The sequence below is a fragment of the Pelodiscus sinensis genome, chromosome 20, assembly GCF_049634645.1.
Source record: "Pelodiscus sinensis isolate JC-2024 chromosome 20, ASM4963464v1, whole genome shotgun sequence".
Taxonomy (NCBI): Eukaryota; Metazoa; Chordata; order Testudines; family Trionychidae; genus Pelodiscus; species Pelodiscus sinensis.
Genome location: NC_134730.1, coordinates 16,970,365 through 16,988,669, shown reverse-complemented (window position 1 = coordinate 16,988,669; position 18,305 = coordinate 16,970,365). Strand labels below are relative to the sequence as shown.

The following is an 18,305-nucleotide window of genomic DNA, read 5'->3' as shown; positions in this document are numbered from 1 at the left end:
ATTTAGCTGGCAACTTTCTGCAGCTTTGATTTTCTTTGCTGTTATTCCCTCCCTTTCCCATGAAAAAGGAAGTCAATTTCTTTGTAGCAGATTTCTAATCTTTTAAATGTTAAGTTTAAAATATTTATAGTTTTTATAGTTCTCTGCAGCCTCCAGAGAGGGACTAAGAATTGCTATTTCTACTTCTGAGAAAGCTAGTGCTCTGAGCCTGTGTGTCCTGAAATCCATTTCATTACAGATCATGTTGACAAAATTACCTTGAGATTTCCCTAGTGGGCCGGAGCAAAATTAACCGTATTTTATATGACAAAAACATATTGCATTTGCACATTTCCTATGCACAATATCAGTCACTAATGAGATAAGAATTGTGCCCTGTCATATCAGAGCAATACACTTTCTAGCAGATTAGTTACCCTTACATCTCACATAGTTCCAAAGTTAATATTTCTGCATTTAGACTTCAAAAATATGTGTCAAAATATTTTCTTTTTAGCTGTGTACATCTTTGACAAACTGAAATGGGGCAAGATATTCACTTCCCGCCTTTTATGCCTAATAGACTCATTTCTGCCTGGTTTTGCATTAAGGGCTTCATGCAGAGCCCACTGAGTTCAACAGCAGGGCTTTCCACGAGGAGTAACGGTAGTTCGAATTAGAGATCCTAATTCGAACTACCTACTCCATGCAGCGTGTAGCCGCGGGCACGGAGTTCGGACTAAGGGACATTTAAAAATGGCGGCGCCCGGGAAGATGCAAATGAAGCCCAGGATATTTAAAGAGGGGAAGAGACTGAAGGTAGGGGGGGCGCAGCCAGGTGGACTGAGCCGGATCCCGCCACACTGCCCTGTAGAGAACATCCCCTCCGACTCCACAGTTTGGCTGCTCACTCCAGAGTACCACTGATAAACAGACTGAATCATTCCTTTTATTTTTCTTTGACCGGCACTCCAACCAGCCCTGGCCTGGCCACTTGGTTGGTCTTTGAGCTTCTCTCCTTTTGTGTCATGGGATAGGATACTTTAGACCAGGCCAAGGCCTGCTGATGGGGATGGGCCAAGGCGTCAATTGTTCCAGGGGAAGGTGACTCTAAGCGGTGTGGGGCTCCCGACTGCTGCAGTAGCAGTGGCCGGAGCCCAAGGACCTTTGGAATCACCTCAGGAATGCCAGGCAGTGTGCTCCAGAGCCCAGACCATATACTCTAGCGGATTCTGAGAGCTGGTGGGGAAGGGGGCACTGGGCCATCCAGGCAGAGCTGAAGGCTGGCTGCCCCAGTCTGGCCCTTTCTGGGAGTGCAGCGTCCACCCCTCATATTGCCCAGGGGCCCAACAATCCTGTCAGCTCCCCTGTCAAGGCCCCTTGACTGAGACTCAGAAAGGGGCATCAAAACTCTTTACTCATCATCAACTTCCATTAGAGGTTGCAAGATTGCCAGTTCTTTGGGCAGAGGCATAGCGAGGGTGTTATGCACCCGGGGGCAAAGGAAAAATTTGCGTCTCCCCCACCGCCGCCATGTGGCACGGCCCCGAACCTGGTGCACAGCTGAGGGGAACTTGTACTGCATCTTCCCCCACCCCCTACAGTTCAGGGCTGGGCTCTCGCATGCACTAACCCTCCAGTGGAGATGGAGGAGGGTCGGGCTCGGAGCAGAGAGGCAGGGAGGAGACTCCAACTGCCAGTGGCAGGCAGAGTAGGAGCACGTGAGTGGAAGGGATAATGGGGGGAGCAGAATGGGATTAAATTGGAGCCTCCCTAGCATGGTGCCCAGGGGCAATTGACTCCTCCAGCCCCCTTGCTACGCCTCACTGCCCCCCCTCCTGCAGATCTATCATCTTATGCATGTGCAAGATCTGAGAGAGCCGGTCCATGAATCTGCAGTTAGTGTCTGTGGTGCCGGCTTCTGGGTGGTGTCTCAGTGCTGCCACATTCACCTCCAAAGAGGGGGCTTCCCAAAGCAGGCCCTTACTGCAGACCCCCAGGGCATCCACAGGTCCAGTCTCCTTTCAATGGGCCCACTTCCCAGGGCTCATTGATCTCGGATCTGGCTTCCATCCCCTCTCCAACCTTTGCAACTGCCTAGAGGTGCTCACCTTCCGCCTTATCCATTCCCACCTCATTCACCCCACAGGGACAGTCTCTGCCTCACTTGTCCTAGGGACTATTCTACCAAGACGTAATACAAAGGTTCCATGTAAAAAGACTCACTACAAAGCTAAAAACGTCAGTGAGAGAATGATTAATACAGAGACGTGTCTACATCTGCTGCAGGGAGACACCTCTGCCTGCCTCCACCTCTCTCCCCCCAGAGTCTACAGCCCCATTGCAAAGAGGGGGAGGGGAAGAAAAGAGGCTGAGGCCCATCCAATGGGACTGAAGCAGTTATGAGTAAGCCATGCCCGGGAGCCATTCTCCTGTCCATTGCTGGTGCTGTGTTGCTTTAGGCACGCTGAAATGCAGTCACCTCTAGGGTGGGCTGGACAGCTGTTTAATACCTGCACAAGGTTTCAGGCAGGGAACAGTGTGGGCTGCCTTCCTGCAGAGCCCCCATCAGAACTACCGTGCTCTCCTGGATTAGGAAAAGAATAAACAGGAGGATTGGAAATTAACCCGCCCAGTCTCATGTCCCCTAGGCAGGGGCTGAGCCATCTACATTAGGCCCCAGCTGGAGTATCATGTTCAATTCTGGGCGCCACATTTCAGAAAATATGGAGAAACTGGAGAAAGCCCAGAGAAGATCAACACAAATGATGAACGTTCTAGAGAACATGAGATATGAGGCAAGGCTGAAGGAATTGGCCTTGTTTACCTTGGAAAAGAGAAGACTGAAAAGGAACATGAGAGCAGCTTTCAAGTATCTAAAAGAGTATCATAGGGTATGTCTACACTAGAAAGTTAGTTCGAACTAACGGACGTTAGTTCGAACTAACTTTCCTATGCGCTACACTAGCGCTCCGTTAGTTCGAACTTAATTCGAACTAACGGAGCGCTTAGTTCGAACTAGGTAAACCTCATTTTACGAGGACTAACGCCTAGTTCGAACTAGCTAGTTCGAACTAAGGGCTGTGTAGCCCTTTAGTTCGAACTAGTGGGAGGCTAAGGCTTCCCAGGTTTCCCTGGTGGCCACTCTGGCCAACACCAGGGAAACTCTATTGCCCCCCTCCCGGCCCCGGAGCCCTTAAAGGGCCACGGGCTGGCTACTCACTTTGTGCCAGTTGCAAGGCTGCCAGCACCCGTGCCTGCACAGCCTGCACCTGCCACAGGATGAGCCAGCCATCCGAGGGCTCCCAGCCCTCCAGTGCTCCCCACGACCAGCCTGGCGGCTCCCGGGAGCCTGCCCGGGGGCGCAAAAGGCGGGCGCCCGCCTGGTCAAGTGCGGAGATCGTGGACCTCATCGAGGTTTGGGGGGAAGCCTCAAATGTCCACGATCTCCGCACTAGCCACCGGAACGCGGCCGTCTATGGACGCATGGCTGCCAGCCTGGCCGCCAGGGGCCACCAGCGCAGCCGGGAGCAGGTGCGCTGCAAGATTAAAGACTTGCGGCAGTCCTACTCCCGGGCCTGCCTGCCAGGGGCTGACCCGGAGGCCTGCCCCCACTTCCATGCCCTGGACCGCATCCTGGGGCCTCATGCCGTCCCTGCCCCCCGGGACGTGATTGACCCCGGGGCAGAGGGACCGCTCCTGGACACCGAGGAGGAGGAAGAGGGCTCTGAGAGCCAGGAGCCTGCTGCCAGCCTTCCCAGGACCCGGGACCCCCGAGGCACCCCACAGAGCCGCTCGCCTGCATCATCAGAGGCCGGGGAGGCATCCACCTGTGAGTACCCTCGTGTTCCCCTTATGTGTACGGGGGGCTGGGGCGAGAGGGAGCCCCGGGACCGTGCGCCTGGGCCTTGCCCACTACGGAGCAGCAGCTGGGGATCCTGCAGGGGCCCTGGCCTTGCAGAGGGGAGCTGGGTTTCACACACCTGGGCCCCTGGGGTAATTGACCGCTGGTCTTCTTGCACCACAGCTGCAGCACCGGGGACTGCAGGGCGCACCACCCCGCCTGCAGCAGCCGCCCGCGCCCGGGCAAGCAGGACAGCCAGGAACCAGGAGGACTACCAGAGGCGGCATCTCCGGTTCCTGGACCGACAGCTCCGTCTCCAGGACCACTGGGTCCAGGAGGACCTCAGGCTGCGCCAGAGGAGTCTGGAGGCCCTGGAGGAGCAGGGCCGTGCCCTGCGAGGCCACCTCCAGAGCCTGCTAGACCGCTTTCCATTTCCTCCTCCCCCTGCTCCCCCTCTTGCTCCCCCTCTTGCTCCCCCTGCTCCCCCTCTTGCTCCCCCTCTTGCTCCCCCTGCTCCCCCTCTTGCTCCCCCTGCTCCCCCTCTTGCTCCCCCTCTTGCTCCCCCTGCTCCTCCTGCTCCTCCTGCTTCCGCTCCTGCTTCCTCCACACCCCCTGTCCTCTCTGCCCCCCCCTCCACAACCATTCCCCACCGACGCCCCCGGACCCGCAGTGTGGCGAGACGGGAGAGGCACCCAGACTCCCACCCCTGAGCTTTCCTTTCCCTTCCTCCCTTCCCTCCCCTCCCCTTCCAGCTCCCTCGTCCCAGGTTTCCCCCTCCCTTCTCCCACCTTCATTCCTCCCTCCCCCACCCCAGTTCTGTGAAATAAACAGACGTTTTTGTTGGAAAAACAGGTGTCTTTATTTGACAGTAGGTAGGGAGGGGAAAGGGGAAGGGGGGGGTAGGGTGGAAGAAGGCCCCGGTGGGGCATGCAGGGAGAGGTCAGTCCTCCTCCTCCTCCACCTGGAAGCTCTCCCGCAGGGCTTCCCGGATCCGGATGGCCCCCCGCTGGGCTTCCCGGACGGCGGCGGTGCGGGGCTGACCGTAGTGTCCAGCCATGCGGTCAGCCTCAGCCATCCAGGCTGGCAAGAAAGCCTCCCCCTTCCGCTCACACAAATTGTGGAGCACACAACATGCCGCCACCACGGGAGGGATGTTGTGCTCGGCCAGGTCCAGACGGGTGAGGAGGCATCGAAAGCGGGCTTTCAGTCGCCCGAAGGCCCCCTCCACCACGATGCGGGCCCTGCTCAGCCTGTTATTGAAGGCCTGGCGGGAGGGATTGAGGTGTCCCGTGTAGGGCTTCATGAGCCAGGGCTGCAGTGGGTAGGCGGCATCCCCCACCAGGCAGACGGGCATGTCCACGTCCCCGACCCTGATGTGGCGGTCGGGGAAGAAGGTCCCGTCCTGCAGCCGCTGGCACACGGAGGAGTTCCGGTACACCCGGGCGTCGTGTGCTTTGCCGGACCAGCCCACATTTATGTCCGTCAACTGTCCCCGGTGGTCACATACGGCCTGCAGGATGACGGAGAAGTACCCCTTGCGGTTCACGTACCGGGACGCCTGGTGTTCCGGGGCACGGATGGGGATGTGCGTCCCGTCGATGGCCCCCCCGCAGTTGGGGAAGCCGAGGGCGCCGAATCCCCGGATGACGGCATCCGGGTTGGCGAGGCGGACCACCCTGCGGAGCAGCACCCGGTTGATGGCCTTGACCACCTGCGGAGAGAGACACAGCAAAGCGTCAATCAGTGGGGCGCCCGGGTGGCTGGGAGCGTGCGTGCCCTGGCAGTGCCCCGCGCCCCACTCCCGGAAGCAACCCCCCTGGCGGCGTGTAGTACGGCCGGGACAGCCCGACCCCTCCGGTGCGGGGCGCTTTCGCCTCCTCCCGCCCCCCCCTTTGTCCCTGGGGCGGCCCATCCCCTCCTCGCAGCCCCCCTCCCCCCCGGCTCGGTGGCCGACGAGCGCCGTACCTGCATGAGCACTGCTCCGACAGTGGATCTCCCCACGCCGAACTGGTTCCCGACGGATCGGTAGCTGTCCGGCGTGGAGAGCTTCCAGAGGGCGATGGCCACCCGCTTCTGGAGGGGGATGGCGGGCCTCATGTGAGTGTCCCTTCTTTGCAGGGCAGGGGCGAGCCACTCGCAGAGCTCCAGGAAGGTGTCCCTCCTCATCCTAAAGTTCTGGGTCCACTGTCGGTCGTCCCAGTGCTCCAGGACGATGCGGTCCCACCAGTCGCTGCTGGTGTCCAGACGCCAGATGCGGCGGGGCACGCCGGTGCCGGGGCGCCGCCGCGGCTCCTCCACGGCCCCCAGGGCGGCCAGGCGGAGAGGCAGGGGGCTGACGTTCCCCAGGTGGTGCCAGGCAGCCTCGAGCCATTGCTGGCAGGCTTGCAGCAGCAAGTCCAGAACGTGCACCAGAAGGTGCAGGGCGAGCCGTGGCTCCATGTTGCCACCTGCGGCGGTCCCCCCCGAAGGGAAGCACCGACACAGACGGGCACAGAGACCGACGCTTTGCTGTCCCTCGGCGAGGTTGGCAAGCAAGCAGGAAAAGCTGAGAACCGGCTGTCCAGGGGGGGTCCCTTTAAGCACGAGCCTCAGATAGCCTCAGACAGCAGCCACACAAAGCAACTGCTGACCTGATGCCCTGCCAGAACCGGTTTCAGCTGCCCTTAAATGCCCCCCTGCGTCCAATCAGTGTGGACGCGCTAGTTCGAACTAGCAAAACGCTAGTTCGAACTAGTTTTTAGTTCTAGATGCGCTAGTTCGAACTAGCTTAGTTCGAATTAACTAATTCGAACTAAGTTAGTTCGAACTAGCGCTGTAGTGTAGACGTACCCATAAGGAGGAGGAAGAAAAATTGTTCTCCTTGGCCTCTGACGTTAGGATGAGAAGCAATGGGCTTAAATTGCAGCAACGGAGGTTTAGGTTGGACATTAGGAAAAACTTCCTGCCTGTCAGGGTGGTTAAACACTGGAATAAATTGCCTAGGAGATTGCAGAATTTCCATCACTGGAGATATTTAAGACCAGGTTAGACAGACACCTGTCAGAGATGAGCTAGGGCAACTCAACTTTGGAAGCCCCAGGGGCCACACTGATACTTACAGAACATGCTGAGGGCCTCAACTTTAGTGTGGTTGCATATGCAAGCAAATATATACAAATAGCTTCTCTCACACTGACAGGCATGAATACAAAGATTAAGGCAGGATTACACAACACACAGATCCCATTTAAGTCAGCTCTGCAGATATTAATAAAATGCAATATTTACCCGATTTCTACCCATGTGACAGCACTTTTCATGAGCAATGACAGTCCAAGAATTTAACTACTAAAATGCATATCAACAGAAGCTCATTACACTGACTACTTTTTTGTTTTGGCTCCCACTCGCCAGCCACATGTTAATCCCCATATAAACCCAAACTGCACCGCGGGGCGCAAACAAACTGGCCGTGGGCAGCATACCAAGTTATTAATAAATATTTTTAAACCTTTACCTTTTCTCTCTGCTGCCATGTCTCCTCTCCTTGCTCCATCAGCTCCCCTGGTGCCTGCTGCCCCCCAACCCTTCACTCTCTTCTGCTATCCTGACTCCTTCCCTTCTCCCTCCCTCAGCTCTCCTGCGACCTGACCCCCTCTACCAGCCCTTCTCTCACTGCTGTGCCCACCCCTCCAGTAGCCCCACTCTGATCAGGTGAGCTACCCCTCCTCATCCCCTCTTCGAACACCTGCCTCTACAAACCTGCCCTGCCTCTCTCCTCTGGTGCTGGTCCCTCCCCTGCAGGTGTCTGCCCTTCTGCTTCACCCCCAGAATCTCCTGGCACCTGCACCTTCCCTTAGCTCTGCCCCCTCCTTGTGCCTCCCCCTTCCCTCACTGCCCTTGCCCCCTTTGCCCTCTTTTTCCCTGGTGCCCACCCCCCACCGCTTTCTGCCCCCATTCCTCTCATGCCCCTGTGCCCTCTCACATGACTTGCTCCATCCCCGCTTTTCTCATGCCCACCCCTTCTTTCAAGCTTTCTCCCAGCACCTCCCCCTCCCCCTCTAGCCCCCAATGCCCTTACCCTCTCCTCTCTCAGCATCACCCTGTCCCCCTCCCACTGACACCTCCCCTCCTGCCCTTTTCCTCGTTGTCTGCACTTGCCCCCCTGCCATTTGTACCTTCCCTCTCCCTTCCACCTCTGCACAAGCTCCTTCCTCTCTCATCCCTTCCCCCTAGTTTTCCCCTTCCCATACCTTCTGACTTCCACTTGCGGGGCCGGAGTCAGTGCTTGGGCCCCAAAAGTCCCCAGACTCTGAACCGGAAGCTAGGCCAGCACTACGCGGCCCCAAACACTTTTAAAGTCCTGGGCCATGATGTCACGTCACACCCGGGCGTCTCCCTGGTCACCTGGGAACGCTGCGCAGCGTGCGCAGGCAAGGGAGAGACGACTGAATGCTGGCATGGTCGGCGAGTTATATTGCTGCCCCCAGCCCCGTCCCTGCCGTGCACAGTGTGCGCGAGCAAGGGGGAGCTGATTGAACTCTGCGCCCGGCAGGGCCAGCCCGGGGCCAGGGGAGGGCTGGCCATAGAACTTGCTGCCCATGCCAGGTGAGCCTGCGCAGCATGTGCTCGCTCTCACCCCGGCCCGGCGCCCCCTAGCGTGGCGCCTGGGGGCAATTGCCCCCCCCCCACACCTCCTTCACTACGCCTCTGTCTTTAGGGATCACTCTGTGAAACTGCCCATACCACAGTGACCATAAAGTCAAATTGTATTGAAAACAGAGAGGAAATGCTTTTAAAACAAACAGAAAGGGTTGCTCAACATATTTAGATTCACTCTTCTCAGAAGCTAAGCCAGATACGTCTCCCTCAGCTCATTTATGGAGCAAAAAAGAAGAAAGCGAGTGTCTTACATCCCTTGAAAGCAAATCTCTTTCTCTGATCGCTCTGGCCTGCCTGTCATTGTGCTGCGTAGATACCAATAGCCCCTTGGCTTTGTTCAGAGCTTGCTCTCTCTTATGAAGTCTCCCTTGATCCAGGGCAGCGACTCCTGCATTCCAAACAGCCCTGCTTGCACGATAGGGTTTGGACTCTGTGTAGGAGATGTACCACTGAGACTAGTGGGGGCCCGTCAATACAGGCAAACTAGGCGGTTGCCTAGTGTGCCAAGATAATCAGCCATTGAGGGCTTTGGAGGCGAGGGTGCCAATCGCACGCCGATCGTGCGTTTTGCCTAGGGCACCAGTTGCCGGCAGCTCGTCTAGGGCCGCTCCTGACTAAGACTACGCAGACCCTTCAATGATTATGAATAGCTGTCTTTCAAATGCTTAACAACTTATATCAGGTACCAGCTTTCACCCACCATCTTGGGCCGCCAGAGCATTGTGTGGCACACTGGATAGCTTTCAGGGCTTGCTTGAGGCTGGAGGAGCCAGTGTAACATGCTCCCGGTGGCACTGAGGGCTGGCTCCGCCCCTTTCACCCAAGGCCCCGCCCCTTTCAGGACTCTGCCCCTCTCCACCTTGCCCAGGCATCTGGCAAGTCTGTCAGTCCCTCTACCTATATCAAATTTTAGTCAGGACTCTTGGTAAGCCTGCTACTCTTTTTGTCATGAATTCTGCATCTTGGATAGAGTAGGCCAAGACTGTCCAATTCCCATTTCAATCCCTCCCCCTTCTTGCTTTCTTAAATATAAATCTTCCTCTCTGCCCACTTTTATCTCTGCTGTGTCCTCCCAGGTTATGCATGGCAGATTGCTCCTTTTACATAGTCATTGCACAGGATAAGCATGTAAGAGTGTTAATCTGGAAGCAGAACATTAACATCATCAGGTCACATCCCTTTAGGCGCTCAGAAGAGTAAGTTACACTTGAGTGGAAAAATTCTGTGAAATCTGTCAATCAAATGTTATGAGCCCAACATGTTGCCTGGAATGAGCTTTTCGCAATTCATTCACAGTGTGGGGTCTTAGCCATATTTTCCTTCATTCCCTTTCTCATCTGTATACTCTCTCCCTTGCTGGGTAATCAGTGAAGTTAATCACAATCCTAAGTAAGGAGGAGTAAAACCCATGGAGATTCAGACGCCCTTCAGGCTCAGTTTCAAAACGTAAGAATTTTATTTCTTTTAATACCTTTTGTTTGAATTTCTAAATAAGCTTTACAAACAATTTCACAGCGAGAGGATTTTAAAAATGGCCAATTAATGATTTCAACTATTTAAATCTGAAATTTCACAGTGTTGTAAGTGTAGGGGTTCTGGAGAGTTTGGGGGAGCAAGGTTATTGTGGAGTGGCAGTACTGCTACTCTAACGTCTGTACTGCTGCTGGCGGTAGTGCTGCCTTCCGAGCTGGGCAGCTAGGGAGAGGCAATTGCTGGTCGGGACCTCGCTTTGAAGGCAGAGCTGCTGCCAGCAGCAGTACAAAAGTAAGGATAGCACGGTATGGTACGCTGCCCACCTCTGAAGTCAGCACAGAAGTGAGGATGGCAATACTGTGACCCCCCTAAAATCCTCTGACTCCCTTTTGGGTCAGAACCCCCCCCCCCCAGTTTGAGGAATGCTGGTGTCGTCCCTTGAAATCTGTAGAGTGTAAAGACACATAAAAGACCAGATTTCATAGGTGGAGAGCAGATTTCATGATCTATGTCGTATTTTTCATGGCCATCAGTTTGGTAGGGCCCTACCTATAACATCCATATAGCATAATTTACAGACGGACATAAGAGAGGTTAAGGGGCTTGATTAAGGATATAATGACATCAGTTGCAGAGCTGGGAAAAGCACTCAGAAATCCTGACGTTCAGGCCTTCACAACAAGGGTCATGCACGGATAACGCAAAGGGATCAATTATTCAGGTCTGCAAGTGTCATGTTTCGTGGAGGACAACACTGACTATTCCACTCATCCTTCCATCACACCACATATATTTGATCCTAAAAATTTTCCGGCAAGAGGAGCCCTGACTCTGACAACACACGGAGGTGCTGTCTCAGAGTCTTCTCAGAGCAAGGAACTGAGCATCTCAAAGGGGCAGTTCAGCTTCATGTAGGCTAGAGCCTAATAGAATAACCTCTTCTTGCTTCTGTTGCCTTTCAGAGTTTCAGCGGGCAGGTTCAGTGATGAACCTGTTGTCTGAGCAGAGCACAGCGGAGCAGCAGGCACGATGAGAGAGCCAAAAGGAGGTCAGCATCATCCTAAATTTCACATTATTGCTAAATTTGAGCATCGCTGCTAGTAGAATAGAAATAGCAGGAAGCCTGTCCCTTTATCCCAAGCAATAAACGGTCTCTTTCACGTGGCAGGGACTAGGTAGGTTTGAGCAAAGGACAGGATACCAGGAGGACCCTTGAGTTCCAATAATGAGCCACTGACTTAATCTGAGATGGAACTGATTACTTATCTCTGTGTGTCTCAGGCAATGAAATTAGAAAGGTGGATTAAGAGGAGAAAGAGGGTGAATATTGGACAAGAAAACACTCAAGTATTTTACTTGACTTTACACAATTAATTTACTTTTTATGAAGTTGCATCTCCTTCGTCCTCAGAGGCAGCAGGTTTAAAACAAACAAAAGGAAGTTTTTCTTCACTCAGCACACAGTCAACCTGTGGAACTCCTTGCCAGAGGATGCGGTGAAAGCTAGAATTTTAAAAGGGTTCGAAAAAGAGCTAGATAGATTCATGGCGGTTAGGTCCATCAATGGCTATTAGCCAGGATAGGTAGGAATGGTGTCCCTAGCCATTCCATACAGAGTCTTTCCATACAGACTATGTGTCTCCCTACAGATGCCAGACAAGACTGATGACGAGGGATATTGACCCGACCGAGACCATTGATGCGTTCCCTGACAGACTGTGGACTTTGCTATCAAAAAGACACATGAGGTCAGCCACCAAAAGGGACGCAGACAGGGGCATCACCCTCTTCTTTCCTCAACAGGCTTTGTTTCTTCCTACAGGTGCCAAAGACCCCCAACAAGAGACACTGCCGATCTTTCAAGACCACCAATGAGGGAGGGAAAATGCCCACTGCCACTGCCTTTCCTAATGGACTATGGACTTATCTATCAAAGAGATACATGAGATAGCCCACTTAGGAGGGACCCAGCCAGGGACATCACCCGTTTCCTTCCCCGACGGGCTTTGTATCTTTCTACAGGTGGTAGAAGAGACCATCAATAAGAGATGCTGATGACCAACCGAGGCCACCAATGAAGGACAAGATCAGGGAAAGCACCCATAGCCTCCCCGATGGACTACGTATTTGCCGCTAAAATGATATACAACATCACCGGAACAATGGAGAGTGACGGAGACCTCTGTTGAGTACCAAGATCAGGGAAGGCACCCCTGGCCTCCCCTGGCAGACTATGTGTTTGCCACAAATGCTCCATACAAGACTACCAACGAGGGATGGCGGAGAACAACAGAGACCAGTGATGAGGATTAAGGACAGGAGAAGCACCCACAGCCTCGCTGATGAACTACATATTTTTCACCAAAGCAATGCAAGATCAACAATGAGGGATAACAGAAACTGACAGAGATGGCCAGTGAGGTCAGGGGAAGCTTCTGCTTCCTTCCCTGATGGACTATGTTTCTTGTTGCAGGAAAACCACCAGACCAAAGAAGGCATAGGACACATTACATCATGGGGTATGCTCCAACCATGAGCCTATGAACTTTGCCCAATACTAAGACTCTTTTCACTTTATAGGCGTGTGGCCAGACAGACTAACCCCATATCATCCATCTTATTTGCCTCTCTGAAGCACAGGGCAGAGAAGGAGCAATAATATCAGCATAGTCTATGCTGGCTCATCTGATCCTGAGAAGCTGAAACACAGATATGTGGATAGAGAGCAGTTAAGTCAATAAGCTGGCCTCGAGGCTGCGGCTGGCACCTATGTTGATTCGAACACACACAGTCCCTGGAAGGGGAATTTCCCACTGAGAAAACAATGTCCTGTACTTCCAATTTAATCATCTCAATTCTCTCTTACAAGTGTAAATTAAGTTCACAACTCCCTTGTAAGAACTGGTCTCACAGCAGACAGACCAGCATCAATTGGCATTACAGATAAGAAAGAGAAATACGTGACCCCATGATTATAAAAGATGGGCCCAGCACACACTCACTTTGTGTGTCATTCTACCCTCTACCTGCTGGTCGGGTTAGGTGTTTGACCTCCCGAGGTTCTATGGGGACGCCCACCTCGTATTTTCGTCTTTCCTAGGAATTGAGGGACCGGCCCTGGCCTGACATGCTGGAGTCGAGAGGCACAGAAGGGGGTAAAAATGGTACCTGGATGTGGTCCTCTGTCTTAAGTGTACACATAGAAAGAGTAAGCTGTTACTTGGTACTATTATTTCTATTTTTCTATCTTTATCTTCTTTGTAACCATTTTTAAGACCTATATTTTGCTAATAGTTAAGAAATAGAATAGCCATTGCAACCATATGATTTATAAGCTTCCTCAATAAACCTGTAACTGTTTAAGCTTTAACCTGACTCCTTCAGTTGCTGTAACAGAACCAAGCACAATTTAAAAGAACTTCAGCCGGTCATAAAGGGACAGATATAGGGAGAGCTTGGGCGTTTGGATCTGTGTCACTCCCAGGTGACAGGATCCACTGGGGCATCTTTCAGTCTTTCTCCAAGGCTGCCCGCTGCGAAGGAATTATGAAATTCTAGCAGCTGAAATCTAAGATGTAATAAGCTCTTCCTATATAACGGGGCGTCTGTTGGCCTGCTGGCCACCCTCTGCGATGGGACCCCGGTCCTAGCAGTAAAGGCACGGACGTTAAACCTTTTCTCGGAAACATACACACACACACTGCCCTGACCGTCGGCTGACAAGGCGGTGCCCCCAAGGACATTTATAAACTGAGTTTTAAAAACCCAACCACCTTCATCCAGGACAAGGTCGTTATGTTTATTGCTTTTAACGTGTTATGCTTTCTTGCTTCCCCTTAACCCATCCTTGATGCCCAGATTCACTTTGCCTTTTGTTGCGAACTTTTACATGCCGAAACTTGCTTTGAAACATTCACTTCATTCAAAGATTTTCTTAACTTTATACAAAGAATTTATTTTGGCGGAGTTCACTCCTACTTTGCGTTTGTGCTCAATGAATATTCAAGTGACAGAAATTTAGGGCCAAACTTACTGCTGGCGCAAACAAGTGCAGATACATTGGTTTTAGTGGAATTCCTCTGAGCAGTGAATTTGGCCCCTACGTTCACTAAGGGTTCCATCTACACTGCACCATTATTTTGAGATAACTAGCATTATTTCGAAATAACAATGTGAATACACAGAAATTCCGTTACTTCAAAATAAATTCGAAATATTGGATGGCTTATTCTGACTTCTGTAAACCTCATTCTACGAGCAATAACACCTATTCTGAAATAGCTATTTCGAAATACGCCATGTGTAGACTTTCCACTTGTGCTATTTTGAAATAGCCCCTCACCAGGGTCATTTTAAGTTATTCCTCACCAGTGCCTCCTGGGGTTCTAAATAGAGATAGCATGTCTACATTAGGGAAGCCTATCTTGGACTAATTTTGAGGCTTCCATGCAGTGTCGACATGCTATTTCAAAATTAGCTATTTTGGAATAACTATTCTGGAATAGCTTATTCCGAAATAGCTGTGCAGTGAAGACGTACCCTAATACTTGGGAAAAGCTAGTTTTAAATTGACATCCTTAGAGAGAGGGAATCTGAAACTCACTTGAAAGAGAATTCCCAGTGGAATTTATTTAATATGGGACGGGGTACTGCTTGACATGGCGGAGATAAGAGAAACTCTCACCAGAGCCCAGCAGAGTTAAACCAGCCACATTAGGAGCCAGCTGCACCCTTTGAAGGCAGGCTCATGCAAACCCAAAATTATTCTTTGTCAATCTGCCACAAAGGATCATTAGATTTAAACTGCATAGGCTACCAATACACTTTTTACAATTCTTAATTTCCTAAGCAGGATGCAAGAGGCAAGGCCTCTGTGATCCAGAGAGGAAAGGGTTTAATGTTATCTAAAAATTCCCTTGTGCTATTTGCTTATTATCCAGAGATTCTACCAGAAGTTTTCCTCAAGCTCTCCTGCTGATTACTGGCTTGATTATGCAAGTACCCGCAGGGATGCAATGAGCACCTTTAACTCCCACCGAATTTCTTCTCTCACTAGTGTAACTGTTGATTCAGTGGCGTCACTCCTGATTTACTCCAGTCTCGGTAACAGGAGAATCACAGCCGTAGGCTGGACTGTGGTTGGAGTTCACCATGCGTTCAACCTATATCCTGGGGAAAACTACACAGGGCAACATCCCCTGATATGAGAGAGAACGTATTGTGAATGGGTGGTCAAAAGAGTTCACGGGCTTGATTCTGATCTCACTTACTCTGGTTTTACACTCTAATGAATAGTATTGCACCTGATTTACACCATTGCAGATGTGATCCAAAGCTATGTGTCTCTATATATGGCTATATACAAAATCATGAGTAGAGGTGAGAACGCTGTGGCTTCCTCCTGCCTGCCATATATAGCACAGATTGCTATTTCATTACCATACAATTTATACTGCACTTGGGCTTTCAAGCTGATATTCCTGCTGCTCTTATGCTGCGATGATTGATACATAGCAGAGGGCAAGCCTTTTCTATGAGAATTTTATTCCCTATTCCAAAATAAAATGATAGCAGTAGCTAGCTGCACTGTTTCTGAAAATCTTCTGATTAGTAAAAATGAATGTACAATCACGGCATGCTTTTTTATACAAAAGTGAGAACACAGTTTAATTAACCACACCACTCCACTAACAAATTCCAAGCAGAAATTAAAAGTGGTTCAGACTAATGATTTGGTACTCACTGCACTGGGAATTTCTTATGCCCTGCTGGTTTTAAACTTAAACTTTGTTATTTAAAAAGCTTAGTCAGGAGTTTGTATGGTTCCTGATTAAGCATTTTTAAACAACCCTGCTCTGCCGTACTTTCTAGCCAGAAAGACAACACCACAGAGTTCAGAATCTTAAGGCCTTTCTGCTATCGAGGACTACAGAGCTATATGGTCTGATCATGTATCAATTATACACAAGTGTAATAGATATTAGAATCAAGCTCATAATGAATCAGATTCTGCTTTCATTTACACTGATGTGAGTCTGGAGTACCTGTGATGCAGTCTCTGCTTACTTTAAATTGAAACTAGCATAAGCGAGAGAAGAATTTAATCATGTGTCTTACTTGTCCTGCACAGTACCATTAAAACCTATAAAATACTGAAACCTTATATAAACAATTATAATAGTAATTCAGGCTAAGGTCTATTGCTTCATTCTCTTTGTTTAATTTTAGTTCCCTCCTTTTGATACTGTGACAAAATAATATTAAGGCCCTGCAAACACTTTCACAAGAGTCCCATTCAATTTAAAACTCACCTGTAAATTTACTCACATACCACAGGTAAATAATTTCCAGTCACTTCATCATGGCAAATAACCCTCTGCCCTCCACCTGCAAATCAATTTGCTAATCTGTTTGGGGATGTTTCTAAATTACATGAAAGCTATTAACTTTTCAAAAAATTTTACTTTAAAGCATCATGGAAATTGTCCATGGGATCAATGGACTAATTCATTTCAGCTTCTACTATAATTCACTTTCAAAATATTGTGTTCATTTACTATTTTGGCTTGAACTCTGATTCACGGATAACATAGGGCAAAAAAAAAAATAGTAAAAAAGTAATCAATTGCTATCCAGTGCAACAGCAGAGAACACAGACTTTTGAACATCTGACAGTGGTAGGTTAAGCGCTAAGTGGTTCCAAGCAATTTTCAAAGAAGCCTACATGACAAAAAGTGGGAAGAACAGACACCAAAAAAATATGTAAGGCTTTTGCATGTTTTGCATGCAGAAGTTTAAACTAGATGATTAAGATCTATCAACGGATTAAAGAAATATTAATTTTACACTGATTGACCCTGACATCCTTTTACTTAGCACGGACTAAATCAGGTGCTTCTCCTTAAAGTTAACTTTCAAGGGTGGAAAACAAGAGAAGAGAATCAGAAGGTTACAGGGTGGGCTGTCCCTTTAAGGGTCAGAAGCCTAGGGCCAGTTATCATTGTTCAATTATCAGACCCAGCTGGGGAGGGAGCAAGTGATTATAAGAGTCAGCAAGTGGCTCCATTGAGAAGGAGCTGGGCTGAAAAGGGAAATTAAAAAGAAGAGTGTGTTCTCCTTTCAGCACCAAGGCTGTGTCCAGACTCAGGGGTTTTTTCGAAAAAAGTAACCTTTTTTCGAAAAAACTTCACCTGCGTCTAGACTGCAGCCGCGTTCTTTCGAAATTAAATAGAAAGAATGCGGCTTTTCTTTCGACGGTGGTAAACCTAATTCCACGAGGAAGAACGCCTTCTTTCGAAAGTGCTCTTTCGATAGAAGGCGTTCTTGAAAGCAAGCAGGCTTTTTAGAAAGAGAGCATCCAGACTAACCCCAGCCCACCCAGGGCTCTGTGAGCTAACATGAGTATGGAGGACCATTCTGTCCAGAGGTCAGTTGGGGCAGCTGCCATGGGCCCCCCTTTGGATAGGATGGCTCTGCACATACCTCGCCTGGGCCAGAAGCTGCGTTAGTCCCACCATGTTGCCTGTGGTGATGGTGGTGAGGATTGGGGGGGTTAAATTGCCCAGGGTGGCAGACAGGGCTGGGATATGTATGGTGAGGAGGGACACATGGAAGACACACACACACACACACACACACTTACACACACCCACACACACACACCGGAGCTCTGCCAGATACCCGCCGGCCCAGGAGGATTTGAGGACTGTCATGGGCCCTACGATAAATTGAGTTTGAGACCCCTGGCATTGTCATTTTCAAAAGTGATTCAGATACTCAGGAGCCTACATTTCATTGTCTGTCAGTTGGATTTTGGCTCCTAAATGTCATTGAAGATCTGAACTTTAATGTTCAGGCACAGGTTTAATCTGAAGCAGAGCTACATAGTCGACACCATTTTTGTCCACCCAATTACACCACTGTCTCACTCTCTGCTTCAAAACTGTTTCAGAACCACAGGATGTCGTTCATACGACCACACCAACACAGCTTGCAGAAGAGAACAATTTAAAAAAGGATCATTTCATTTTGAAATTAAATAACAGTATTTTCTCTGTCCATTCTTTAGTGTAAAGAAACAAACAAGACAAGAAGAGCTTATGAATTACTATCTTCACAATAAAGAGTCACATTCACTGTCTATTCAGAATGTATATGATAGCCAGGTCTTCTCTAATATTGCCATTATTTTTCAACTGCCTTGTGCTCAGTAGACTTCCCAGTGGGTTTGTTTGCATCTCTCTAACAATACAGCCTGGAGTAGAGAAAGCACATCCATAATATCCATTAATGCAGTGTCCTTCTCCTGGACAGCATCATTTATAAAGCTGGGGGGAAAGCCTGGCAAGTCTAGATCAGCAGTTTTAAA

The 18,305-nt window shown here is 50.2% G+C and overlaps 1 long non-coding RNA gene across 4 annotated transcripts in view; it reads left to right on the top strand.

The window, feature by feature from the left end:
* The window catches only part of LOC106732159 (uncharacterized), a 34,810-nt gene extending 16,861 nt beyond the window's left edge, over positions 1-17,949 (top strand). For 2 of the 4 annotated variants that reach the window (XR_012896877.1, XR_012896876.1), the window contains 4 exons: positions 10,900-10,985; positions 11,587-11,685; positions 11,760-12,517; positions 13,662-17,949. This is a non-coding gene — a long non-coding RNA (uncharacterized LOC106732159). Of the gene's footprint in view, positions 2,874-6,659; positions 10,986-11,586; positions 11,686-11,740; positions 12,518-13,661 lie in introns of all 4 variants that reach the window. The other 2 variants (XR_012896878.1, XR_012896879.1) reach the window with 2 other exon arrangements.
* Positions 17,950-18,305: the final 356 nt, after the last annotated feature.